General features: G+C 36.2%; 1 long non-coding RNA gene across 1 annotated transcript in view; it reads right to left on the bottom strand.

Moving 5' to 3' along the window:
• Positions 1-2,598: 2,598 nt before the first annotated feature.
• The window catches only part of LOC131381429 (uncharacterized), an 83,484-nt gene continuing 72,785 nt past the window's right edge, over positions 2,599-13,297 (bottom strand). Inside the window, exon 3 of the long non-coding RNA XR_009210199.1 lies at positions 2,599-2,683. This is a non-coding gene — a long non-coding RNA (uncharacterized LOC131381429). The remainder of the gene's footprint in view (positions 2,684-13,297) is intronic.

Here is a 13,297-nt window from a genome sequence, read left to right on the forward strand (position 1 = left end):
CATTCCTTATTCTCTGCAGCTTCACCAGCACCTGTTATCTTTTGACTTTTAAACAATAACCTTTCTGACTTGTGTGAGATGGTTATCTCATTGTGGTTTTGCTTTGCATTCCTCTAATGATCAGTGATGTTGATCATTTTTTCATGTGCTTGTTGGCTGCATTTATGTCTTCTTTTGAAAAGTGTCTGTTCATGTCATTTGCCTATTTTTAATGGGGCTTTTTTTTCTTGTACATTTCATTACATTCTTTATGGGTGCTAGATATTAGACCTTTGTCAGATGCACAGTTTGCAAATATTTTCTCCCATTCTGGAGGTTGTCTGTTTATTCTGTTGATTGTTCATTTTCCTGTGCAGAAGCTCTTTATTTAAATTAGATCCCATTTGTCAATTTTTGCTTCTGTTATAATGGCTTTTGGCATCTTTGTCATGAAATCTTGGCCCATTCTTATATCCAGAATGGTATTGCGTAGATGTCTTCCAAGGTTTTTATAGTTTTGCATTTTACATTTAAGTTTTTAATCCATCTTGAGTTAATTTCTGTTTACGGTATAAGAAAGGGGTCCAGTTTCAATCTTCTGCATATGGCTAGCTAGTTATTCCATCACCGTTTATTGAATAGAGAGTCATTTACCCATTGCTTGTTTTTGTCGACTTTGTCAAAGATTAGATAGTTGTAGGTGTGTGACCTTATTTCTGGGCTCTTTATTCTGTTCCATTGGTCTATGTGTCTGTTTTTGTACCAGCACCATGCTCTTTTGGTTACTATAGCCTTGTAGTATAGTTTGAAATCAGGTAGCATGATGCCTCTAGGTTTGCTCTTTTTGCTTAGGATTGCCTTAGCTATTTGGAATATTTTTTGGTTCTATATGTATTTCTAAATGGCTTTTTCAAGTTCTGTGAAGAATGTCATTGATAGTTTGATAGGAATAGCATTCAATCTATAAATTGCTTTGGGAAGTATGGCCATTTTAACAATATTGATTTGGAATATTTTTCCATTTGTTTGTGTCATCTCTGGTTTCTTTAAGCAGTGTTTTGTAATTCTCCTTGTGGAGGTCTTTCACCTCCCTGGTTGGCTGTATTTCTAGGTATTTTATTCTTTGTGTGGCAATTGTGAATGGGATTGTGTTCCTCTCCTGTTCCTGTTGTGACTGTATAGGAATGCTAGTGATTTCTATACATTGATTTTGTATCCTGAGACTGCACTGGAGTTGTTTATCAGCTTAAGGAGCTTTTAGGCTGAGACTATGGAGTTTTCTAGATATAGAATCAGGTCATTTGCAAACAGGGATAGTTTGACTTCCTGTCTTCCTATTTGGATGCCCTTTATTTATTTCTCTTGCCTGATTGCTCTGGTCAGCAAATAATTACATTAAGGCAGAAATCAAGAAGTTATTTGAAACTAATGAGAACAAAAACACAACATACCAGAATCTCTGATATGTATCTTAGATACGTATCTAAGACAGTGTTAAGAAGAAAATTTATAGCATTAAATGCCCACATCAAAAAATTTAAAAGATCTAAATCTAATAACCTAACCTCACAACTGAAAGAACTGGAGAACTCAGAGCAAACCAACCCCAAGGTAGAAGACAAGAAATAACCAAAATCAGAGATTAATGGAAGGAAATTCGAATTCAAAACGAACATTCAAAAGATAAAACATTTCAGGAGTTGTGTTTTTGAAAAAAAATTAATAGACTGCTAGCTAGATGAATAAAAAAGAAAGGAGAGAGCATCCAAATAAACACAACTAGAAACAACAAATTCAAATACAATTAGAAATGACCACTGACCCCACAGAAATACAAATTGCCATCAGAGAATATGAACAGCTCTATGCGCATGAATTAGAAAATCTAGAAGAAATGGATACCTTCCTGGACACAAACTCCCTCCCAAGACTGAGCGAAGAAGAAACTGAGTCCTGGAACAGACCATAATTAATTCCAAAATCGAATCAGTAATGAATAGCCTACGAACCAAAAAATGCCTAGGACCAGAGGATTCACAGCTGAATTCTTCCAGATGTACAAAGAAGAACTGTTCCTATTTCTACTGAAACTATTTCAAAAAATCGAAGAAGAGAACTATTTTCTAACTCATTCTATGAGGCCATCATCATCTTGACATAGAAATCTGCAGAGACACAACAAAAAAAGAAAACTTCAGGCCGATATCCCTGGTGAATATCGATGCAAAAATCTTCAAGAAAATACTGGCAAACTGAATTAAGTAGCACATCAAAAAGCTTATCCACCATTATCAAGTAGACATTTTGCTTCATTTAATCAGTGATAAGTATTAAGCTTTTACTATGTGTCACAAAATCTAAGAGATGATTCTGATGCAATGGTGGGCTTAACAAACATAGTACCTACCCTTCAGGAGCATATAGTCTAGTGAAAGAGATGAGCAAATAAACAAACTATTACTGTATACTGATAGAAAAGCAAATACACCAATAAATGAATGGTGAAAATATTCTTGTGGTATGCCTACGACACAGTGGAAATCAGGAATGACTGGCATGAGTGTTATGCTTGAGGTAAACTGTATTTGTAATTCTTTACCTACCTCTGTTAAATTTGTTGCTTGGTTTGACCTTGAAGATATGTAAGTGTTTCATTTGCCTGTTTAAAACCATTGTTGCTATTTCTTTCAGGAAGAATGAAGAGCTGATTCATGCAAAAAAGGGGGACAGACTTGAATTAATCCTAGAGATAAACCTAGCATTTGAAGACATAACATTCTTATCTGTCAAACGGATGAAGCTTTTAAGCAATGATCCACTATGTTCAGTGAAAACATCCATAATCTACAATTAAAATACCTTAGTTCTGTCATCTGCTGTCTGAATAAGAATGGGCAATGTATTAATCTTCCTGAGATATAATTAAGTTGTATTAACATGAGAATGATAATGTATTCATTATAGGACTGTAAAGATAAAACAGATCAAGTTTTTACCAAATATTTGTAGAAAATTAATGTCCATCAGCCTCAGGAATCTGAGAATAAAAATGAAGTCATCATGTCAAATACCACAAGCTTTCAAATGTTCATGAGGAGGAAACCTTACCCAACATTTTGAGAAGTCGAGACTTATCTTACATTTGCTCATGGCCAACTTCATTGGCCCATGTTCTTTCTTCTGAGGACACAATTCATTGCTGATCTCCATGGAAACACTATTTGCCTTCCTGTCTTGAGGTTCAATTCCCAGTGCCACCCAAACTGCAATACCAACCCTTTAAATGCTACAGGATTATTTTCCATGTTCACTGTGATGCTGAAACTCATACATAAATGAACAGAATCCCTTTTCAGCAATCAATGGCTTGTATCATTCACCTGTGTCTCAAAGCAATAATGCTGAATCTCTGAGTTGTAAATAGATTCTAAAGAATAATGACATCTTAAATTTCTTCCAGAAGTGTCTTTGTTTCTATGAAGAATGAAGTCTATTTCCTATAGTTGGGCTAGAAAATGACATTCATACTGTACTCCACATTAGTATTTTGACTCTGTCCTTTCTCCCTAGGCAGTCTCATGCAATTTTTACCTAGTATGTCGCAGGCAACTCCTTCATGTAGAAAAGCACCTTGAGTTCTAAAACCTGATAGAATTCACTTAGTCTCTTTCTACATTCCCTGCTATACTAATAACCTCTACAAGGCAACAAAAATATGTTATAATTTAAATTAAGATAATGTGAAGTATCCATTCTGTATCCTATAAATATGTGCAATTATTACATGTCAACTAAAAATAAAAAGGGAGAAGAAGGAACTCAATTAAGATGATAGATATGTTCATTTGCTTCACTATTAAAACCATTTCGCCATCTATGTGTATATATCCCATAATATCATGGGTAAATTTTTTTTAATTTATAATACAAATTTATTTTATAAGAAGTTATTTTAAAATAAATTGAGATCATGTATCATTTGAACACAGCTTACCTATAGGCTAACGTATTTTCATCAGTTTGATAATAAAATGATAATTGCTTCTTATGGAGTATTATTCAGAAATTGATGTCATTTGTAATTTTGGTTTGTGAATCTGTTTTAACATTTTGGAACATTGGCTACAAAAACTCTGTTATTAACCTAAGATCATTTTATACAGTGTGGTTTTCTTAGAAGCAAATTAGTTTATTTCCAAGTATCAGAAATTGACAGTTTTAGAGATGGAGTTTCACTCTTGTTGCCCAGTTTGGAGTGCAATGGCGGGATCTCGGCTCACTGCAACCTCCACCTCCTGGATTCAAGCAATTTTCAGCCTCCCGAGTAGCTGGGATTACCAACATGCACCACCACATCCGGCTAAGTTTTTTGTATTTTTAGTAGAGACGAGGTTTCACCATGTTGGCCAGACAGGTCTTGAACTCCTGACCTCAGGTGATCCACTCGCCTCAGCCTCCCAAAGTGCTAGGATTACAGGCATGAGCCACCACGTGCAGCCAAATAGGTAACTTTCTAAAGGAAAAACTAAAACAAAAGAAAAAGATGCAGAAACTTGCTTACGTACACTTGGGAAGTAAGGATGGGCAGAGATCCATGTAGCCTAACAAAGAGTTTTTGATTACATCTTGGGCAGGAAAACTTTCCTTGATCATATTTGGCAGCCAAGTTTAATTTTGCTATTTGACTAGGATTAGTGAAACATGTATTTCTGTAACTACAGTTGTCAATTACTCATTGAGTAAGAGACAGAATGCATTACATTCCGATGCCGGATTTCAAAATCAGAAGAAATTTCCTTCCCCAAGTGGGTGCAATTATTGGATAGTTCGAATGTTCTTCAGTCATTATAAGCATAGAAAGAAAAGGTTAAATTAAATAATCCCTGATTGTAAAATATAGTGCATCTCATTGAAGGAAATTTGTTTAGAAATAATAAAAGGCTATGTAGAAACTAAGGAAACCTCTAATTATGAGAAATGGAATAGCAAGTCTTACAGCAGAATAACTTATTGGACAAAGCAAGTGTTTTGAGGGGCCTGAAAAGAAGCTCCTTTCTTTCATAAATTAGGCATGAACTAAATATAAAAGAATGAGAACTTCTAAAATAATATATTCACTCTACTTTTCCTGCAGATAGCTTAAGACCAGGCATCAGGAAAGGGCTGGCAAAAAAGTGAATATCTCAAAGAAAGACTTTTTAAGTACTTAGCATCAGAAAAATTCCTCCTTCTGGAGAACACCAGGAAATAGGTTGCTTTAGGGGTGTCTGCTTAATAAAACTACTAATTCCCCAATATAAAAATAATACACCAACTTTCTGTAATTTTTGGAAAACATTCTCACCTACAAAGAAAATAACAATAGACATACAAAATGTCCCTACCCAGAGAAAACCATTTTAATAATTAAAATGTGTTTCTAACAAGGTTTTTCTTTATACGCATTTGACATCATAACAAATTTATAATTCAGTTTCCTGCTTAGAATTTTAGCGTATGTGATTCCCTACCATTAAAAAAATGACTATACATCATTTTTAAGTATGCAATTATTTTGTTATCTGTCTTGCCAAAATTAACCATTCTGCTGTTGCACATTCAGTTTGCATTTGATGTTTGATGTTAGAAATAATGGTGACATATATGTGCTTCATTTTGAGAGTGTTTTTCTTAAAATATTTTTGCAAATGCAGTAGAGAGGTGATGTAAAGAAAGAAAGTCAATTTGGGGAGCCTACACGATATACCAGAATTATTCTAGATTCTTTATCACTGTCATAGGCTTTCAATCTGTACCTAATTTGTGTCTGTCACTGAGATTCAAAAGTATGTGCCTATGAGTTTTCTGGCAACCAAACCTTACCTGTTAGGCAATTTACAAGAAAGACTAAGGTAACTACAACAAGATTACTTATTCTTGAGAACTACTAGAAAGCACAAATGATGCTGAATAACGCTTGGTGTTTGTTGGTCAAATTTGTATCTTGGCTCAGCTCCACAGTCCATGGAAAGGAGAAGAAAGTAAACACAAGCAAAGTATTGCTTATCTAAAATTATGCAGATAGATGGGAAGTAGTTCTAAATGTTTGAATATAAAAGAGAAGAGAAAAAATTGCCCAGCTTATGAGCAAACTCCAAGCACTAGCTCTTAATGATCTTCAGTGCAGGAATGTTGAGCAAAAGGTAGCAGTCCCTGCTAGAAGCAGAATACCAGTGGAAGCCTCTGTGTTGTCCTGCTGGGACTGGGTCATTAATGCTGCCCAACATTTGCTGGGCATGGCTGCCACTTCCGAGGCAAAAATGACAGCCAAGACCAACAAATTGGAGGTGTCCAATGGATGCAAGAGATACCTAGCAGATGTGGCATTACAGTGCCCCCGAGTCTTACTGACACAGTGGAATTAGGAGTCAGGTATTTTAAGCACAGTGGAGAGACCACCCTGAAAATTAATAGAAATTATTGGAGAGGAAGAGAAATAGGAATTTGCTAGAGGCTGGGGTTCTGCTTATTGGAGGAGGGGAGAGGAAGAGGGTAAAAACAAAGAGACATACACCATGTATAAACTCATTTAAGCCTATTGAATACTGTATTTGCTAAGCTGAGAAGGTTAAACAACTGTCTAAATTAACTAAAGGAGAGGATACGTGGGAGGCACAGGCAAAGGAAGCTGCATTTTGAGAAACCTGTATTAAACAGTCCCATTAGTTAAATAACGTGAATGTTTTAGAGCAGGAGGAGCTGCCCTTGGGTCTAATATAATGATAAATTCCTATGGCAGACCCAAGATATATAGAGATACGCAGTTTGAAACTAATTCCTGAGATGATGCTACAGTGGTGAAAGTTAGACATCTTCATTGATGGATTTTTATAGCTCCTCCAAGCTATCATAGCCCCTTTTGGTTGGTTTATTATGCATGGAGGCAGGAAATGACAGAAGACAATCTCAAGGCAGTGCTCTCCCTCAATTGCTATTACACAAGCTTATTCTTAAACGCATTCATTCAGGAAAATGAGCTCCAATGTTTCCTTCCTTGCAGCTATAAAACTAACTAGAACAAATGTCCTATATGGATTGATCAACATTTAGTTAATTTTCACTGCCTCTGTCCATGTCAGGTCAGCCACAACCTACATACAATTCTCCAGCTAGTTAAAGGCTCAAAAATCTCTTTCATTTTTAAATAAAGTTCATCCTTTCAGAATTTACTTTTTATGTTTTATTAACACCCACAAAATTCCATCTCAATTAGTCCCATAAGGAAGCATGAGCCAAATAAGTGGTTTTTAAACATTTTTTGCAGAACTATGCATTCCCTAGTACATTTTTAGATTGGCATAGATTATTATTAATAAACTATGTAATTTCTCATCAATTGTACATATATGTGTAATTAATATACAGTTAACCTTTGAACAACATGTGTTTCAATTGCATGGGTTCCCTTAGAGACAGATTTTTTTTCACCTCTGCCACCCCTAAGACGTCATCATTGACCCCTTCTCTTCCTCCTTCTCAGCCTCCTCAATGTGAAGGTGACAAGGATGAAGACCATTACAATGATCCACTCCACTTAATGAGTAGTAATTATATTTTCTCTTTTTTGTAATTGTCTTAATAACATTTTCATTTTTCTAGCTTACTTTATTGTAAGAATACAGTACATATTGCACATAACAGAAAATATGTCATCAACTGCTTATATTATCCATAAGGCTTCCAGTAAACAATAGGTTATTAGTAGTTAAGTTTTAGGGAGACACGAGTTATACAATTTTGCATGGAGGTTGGTGTCCCTAACCCCTGTGACATTCAGGGTCAATTATACATCTTCATCAAAATTTAAAGGGGCTTATATAGTTAATTAAATTTACAAAGAATGTCCGTCACCACATAATTCCAACAGCAAGTCAGCCGTCATTGTTGAACCATTCAGCCACATCAGACTTACTGTAGGAAATAAGATCTATGGTTTTATTTTCCAATTCAAATAAATGAGTTAATACAATTCTTTTTTTTATTATTATACTTTAAGTTTTAGGGTACGTGTGCACAATGTGCAGGTTTGTTACATACGTATCCATGTGCCATGTTGGTGTGCTGCACCCATTAACTCATCATTTAGCATTAGGTATATCTCCTAATGCTGTCCCTCCCTGCTACCCCCACCCCACAACAGTCCCCGGAGTGTGATGTTCCCCTTCCTGTGTCCATGTGTTCTCATTGTTCAATTCCCACCTATGAGTGAGAACATGCGGTGTTTGGTTTTTTGTCCTTGCAATAGTTTACTGAGAATGATGGTTTCCAGTTTCATCCATGTCCCTACAAAGGGCATGAACTCATCATTTTTTACGGCTGCATAGTATTCCATGGTGTATATGTGCCACATTTTCTTAATCCAGTCTATCGTTGTTGGACATTTGGGTTGGTTCCAAGTCTTTGCTATTGTGAATAGTGCCGCAACAAACATATGTGTGCATGTGTCTTTATAGAAGCATGATTTATAGTCCTTTGGGTATATACCCAGTAATGGGATGGCTGGGTCAAATGGTATTTCTAGTTCGAGATCCCTGAGGAATCGCCACACTGACTTCCACAATGGTTGAACTAGTTTACAGTCCCACCAACAGTGTAAAAGTGTTCCTATTTCTCCACATCCTCTCCAGCACCTGTTGTTTCCTAACTTTTTAATGATCGCCATTCTAACTGGTGTGAGACGGTATCTCATTGTGGTTTTGATTTGCATTTCTCTGATGGCCAGTGATGATGAGCACTTTTTCATGTGTCTTTTGGCTGCATAAATGTCTTCTTTTGAGAACTGTCTGTTCATGTCCTTCGCCCACTTTTTGATGGGGTTGTTTGTTTTTTTCTTGTAAATTTGTTTGAGTTCATTGTAGATTCTGGATATTAGCCCTTTGTCAGATGAGTAGGTTGCGAAAATTTTCTCCCATTTTGTAGGTTGCCTGTTATCTCTGATGGTAGTTTCATTTGCTGTGCAGAAGCTCTTTAGTTTAATATATCTAGAAAACCCCATTGTCTCAGCCCAAAATCTCCTTAAGCTGATAAGCAACTTCAGCAAAGTCTCAGGATACAAAATCAATGTACAAAAATCACAAGCATTCTTGTACACCAATAACAGATAAACAGAGAGCCAAATCATGAGTGAACTCCCATTCACAATTGCTTCAAAGCGAATAAAATACCTAGGAATCCAACTTACAAGGGATGTGAAGGACCTCTTCAAGGAGAACTACAAACCACTGCTCGATGAAATAAAAGAGGATACAAATAAATGGAAAAACATTCCATGCTCATGGGTTGGAAGAATCAATATCGTGAAAATGGCCGTACTCCCCAAGGTAACTTATAGATTCAATGCCATCCCCATCAAGCTACCAATGACTTTCTTCACAGAATTGGAAAAAACTACTTTAAAGTTCATATGGAACCAAAAAAGAGCCCGCATCACCAAGTCAATCCTAAGCCAAAAGAACAAAGCTGGAGGCATTATGCTACCTGACTTCAAACTATACTACAAGGCTACAGTAACCAAAACAGCATGGTACTGGTACCAAAACAGAGACATAGATCAGTGGAACAGAACATAGCCCTCAGAAATAATGCCGCATATCTACAGCTATCTGATCTTTGACAAACCTGACAAAAACTAGCAGGGGGAAAAGGATTCCCTTTTTAATAAATGGTGCTGGCTAGCCATATGTAGAAAGCTGAAACTGGATCCCTTCCTTACACTTTATAGAAAAATTAATTCAAGATGGATTAAAGACTTACATGTTAGACCTAAAACCATAAAAACCCTAGAAGAAAATCTAGGTAATACCATTCAGGACATAGGCATGGGCAAGGACTTCATGTCTAAAACACCAAAAGCAATAGCAACAAAAGCCAAAATTGACAAATGGGATTTAATTAAACTAAAGAGTTAATATAATTCTATTTGACAATCATCTTATATTTAAAATAAAAATGTGAAGCATAGAGAGATAGACAGAAGAGAGAAAACTAGCCATAATCTTGCCATAAATATGTTCATTGTGTAAGACAATTTACTATTTCTTATGGAATCTCTCCTTGCTTTGCTTTCAGGGAATCTCACTCATGAGCACTGCATTCTTCAACAGCACTTTTTTTTTTCCTTTTTTGGCATTCAGTATTTTACACTTTAAGTCAATGCACTGTGAGTGAGAAAATGACTGCCCTTTATAAAATGAGAGAAGAGGTGAGAAGGGAGAAGCAGTGAAGTGCCAATGACACTCTCTGGAAGACACGTTTTAGGAGAGAGTACACCTAGAAGCTGAGATCTGGGATACGATTTTCTAAAAACCAACTGCTTGGAAATACTCCATGTCCTTCAGTGGTATATTTCTCATGTACTTATCTATGTCTACTTTTTCTAGAATCCAGTGTTTTTCAGTGAATTTGGTCACAGTTTTTGGATAAAACTGAATAGGTTTCTTATAGCTCAGGAGCTGAGCCCAACTTTGTTCTTGATTTGTTTCACTCTTAATGGTTGCAAACATACAAATCCTCTTTATCTTGTCTTTTTCTCCCAGTGTCTTCCAGATTCACTGAGTTGATGTATTTTATTAAATTTATAACTATTTTTGATTAAAGTATTACTTAAAAGTGGACATACATATTACAAGGTGAATTTCAATTATGTGTGCACTCACATCAGAATTGTGTTCCTTATTTTAATGACTATAAAACCCGCTCTTAGTTAGAAGCCTCCAGGACATTTTTTTTTTCATTTTTTAAAAAAATTACTAGTACCTGGATCTTATCTCCAGAATTTTTTATTCAACTCATATGATATGAGGACCAGTCATGGGCATTATAAAAAAAATAGTAAAAATGTAATTCTAATATGCAGTCCATGTTCAAAAGTGCTTTGGTAATGAAAAATCCTAGAATAGAGAGAAGGGGAGAAAAAGACCAAACACAAGGTTATTATGAGTAAGAGGTCTCTGAGTTACCATTCATGTCAAACCATCGTATTTCTGTTTGTCCAAGCAGTTTAAAAATACAGATTAAGTAATCATTTCAAGAATCACTTGGAAATTGGATTAACCCTGTGTATTCATTATTGCAATAACCAAAACTTACTCCTTCAAGCTCCTGAGCTTATTTAAAAATCTATTCTAAATCAGACTGACTAAGGTTCCAAGGGAAGGCCTAAGAAATAAAACAATGTTACAAGCATGTAAAGAAACTTTGATGTACTTTTTGTTGTTCAGTAGTTTTGAGTTTACTGACAGAAAACATTTTTGAATAACTAAAAATGGATAAGAAGATGAGGCATCTAGAACTTTTTAAATATTCACAATTCTAGAAATTACTGCAGCAGCCTCATAGCTGTCCCTCCTTAAATTCTTTCTGAGAAAGAGCTTAAAGCACAATACAACCTATACCCTCCTAGTAAATTGATTTTTACTGCAGTGGCTTCTCCTGGATACAAATTAGCATGAATGAACCCCTAATGCATATTCTTCAGAGGAAATGCTAATTATTCTCACTGGGCAAAATTTAAAGATCTGAAAATGGAGGCATTTTTTAAAAATCAGTCTACCTCATTCAGAAAGGAAAAAGTGTGAAAGTAAAGGGCTTAAGGGGTAATAAAGGTTAATTGCCAATTATACAGAAAAATTATGTAAAAGCTGGAATAAAAACCACTTTCAAGAACTATTGCCCTTTCTTTTATTTGTGTTACAGTACTGTTGTGGTTTTTTTTCCCTCTCTTAACGTTGTTCTCAATTAGTTTGGTCTCTGTCACTTTTATTTAGATGTAGAATGTTCCTCAAAATATAAAACAATAATAGTGACCATGACCCATTAATTAGATCAAAAGAAATATCTCAGAGAGAAGGAGGGCAAACTAAAAAGGGTGTTCTCATTTTGCTGAACTCTCCTGAGTAACGTTAGAACAATGAGAAGTTAAAATATCCCATCTTCCTTGTGTATAAATGCTATTCCGGCTATTTTGAAATGAAACATTTAAAACAACTGTTTTGAATTAAGGCAACATTAAAACTATTAGGTTTTGGCCGGGCGCAGTTGCTCGTGCCTGTAATCCCAGCACTTTGGGAGGCCAAGCTGGGTGGATCACAAGGTCAGGAGATCGAGACCATCCTGGCTAACATGGTGAAACCCCGTCTCTACCAAAAATACAAAAAAGGCCAGGCATGGTGGCTCACACCTGTAATGCCAGCACTCTGGGAGGCTGAGGAGGGTGGATTGCCTGAGCTCAGGAGTTCGAGACCATCCTGGCTAACATGGTGAAACCCCGTCTCTACCAAAAAGACAAAAAAGGCCAGGCACGGTGGCTCATGCCTGTAATCCCAGCACTCTGGGAGGCCGAGGAGGGTGGATTGCCTGAGCTCAGGAGTTCACCACCAGCCTGGGCAACATGGTGAAACCCCGTCTCTACTAAAATACAAGAAGTTAGCCAAGCGTGGTGGTGGGCACCTGTAGTCCCAGTTACTCGGGAGGCTGAGGCAGGAGAATGGCGTGAACCCGGGAGGCGGAGCTTGCAGTGAGTCAAGATCACGCCACTGCACTCTAGCCTGAGCAACAGAGGGAAACTCTGTCTCAAAAAAAATTAAAAAATTAAAAAAACTATTAGGTTTCATTCCAGTCACTTGCCCTATACTCCCTGTACACATTAGAAGTTCACATCATGTGTGTGATCCAATTTGTCCTTCCATCCTATAAAATATCAACAAAGTTGCATTCATTTGTGCTCCAATTGGACATCCACTGAGAAACAGTTTAAATAAATATTTATTTCTGTAAACCTATCAAAATCTATAGATGTCTAGTTCTCATACTCTAGTCGTTCTGAACCAATTAAACTAAACATCATTCAACTAGTGGAGCATCCTGGGATCTATACCCAATCAAAAAGATTGTGAGTTCAGACCCAAATGGGTTTTCAGACAGCAATAGCAGGTTGAGGCTGGGTTTGAAAAATTACACTGACTTAGAGAAGCCATACAAATATTGACTAGCTTTCATTTTGTGGGTACTGACAAGTCACTTGAAATCATCAAGAAGTGATTGGTGATTTCAAAATGATTACCTTTCCCAGTACCTTAAAGTCTAAAATTTTGGCAAAATTAGATGTTTCAATGTATGTTGACCACACACAACCCAGATGCTATCTTATGGTTATCTTTAGCATCCACACATTACTGTATGGTTTATAGTCATTCATTCAATTATTCTCTTTTTCTTTTTGTTCAACAAATAATGACTGGATCTTTTACAAGGTGATGGTGATGCAGAGAAAGACTGAACT

This window comes from Hylobates moloch, unplaced genomic scaffold, assembly GCF_009828535.3.
Source record: "Hylobates moloch isolate HMO894 unplaced genomic scaffold, HMol_V3 SCAFFOLD_16, whole genome shotgun sequence".
In the NCBI taxonomy this organism is placed as follows: domain Eukaryota; kingdom Metazoa; phylum Chordata; class Mammalia; order Primates; family Hylobatidae; genus Hylobates; species Hylobates moloch.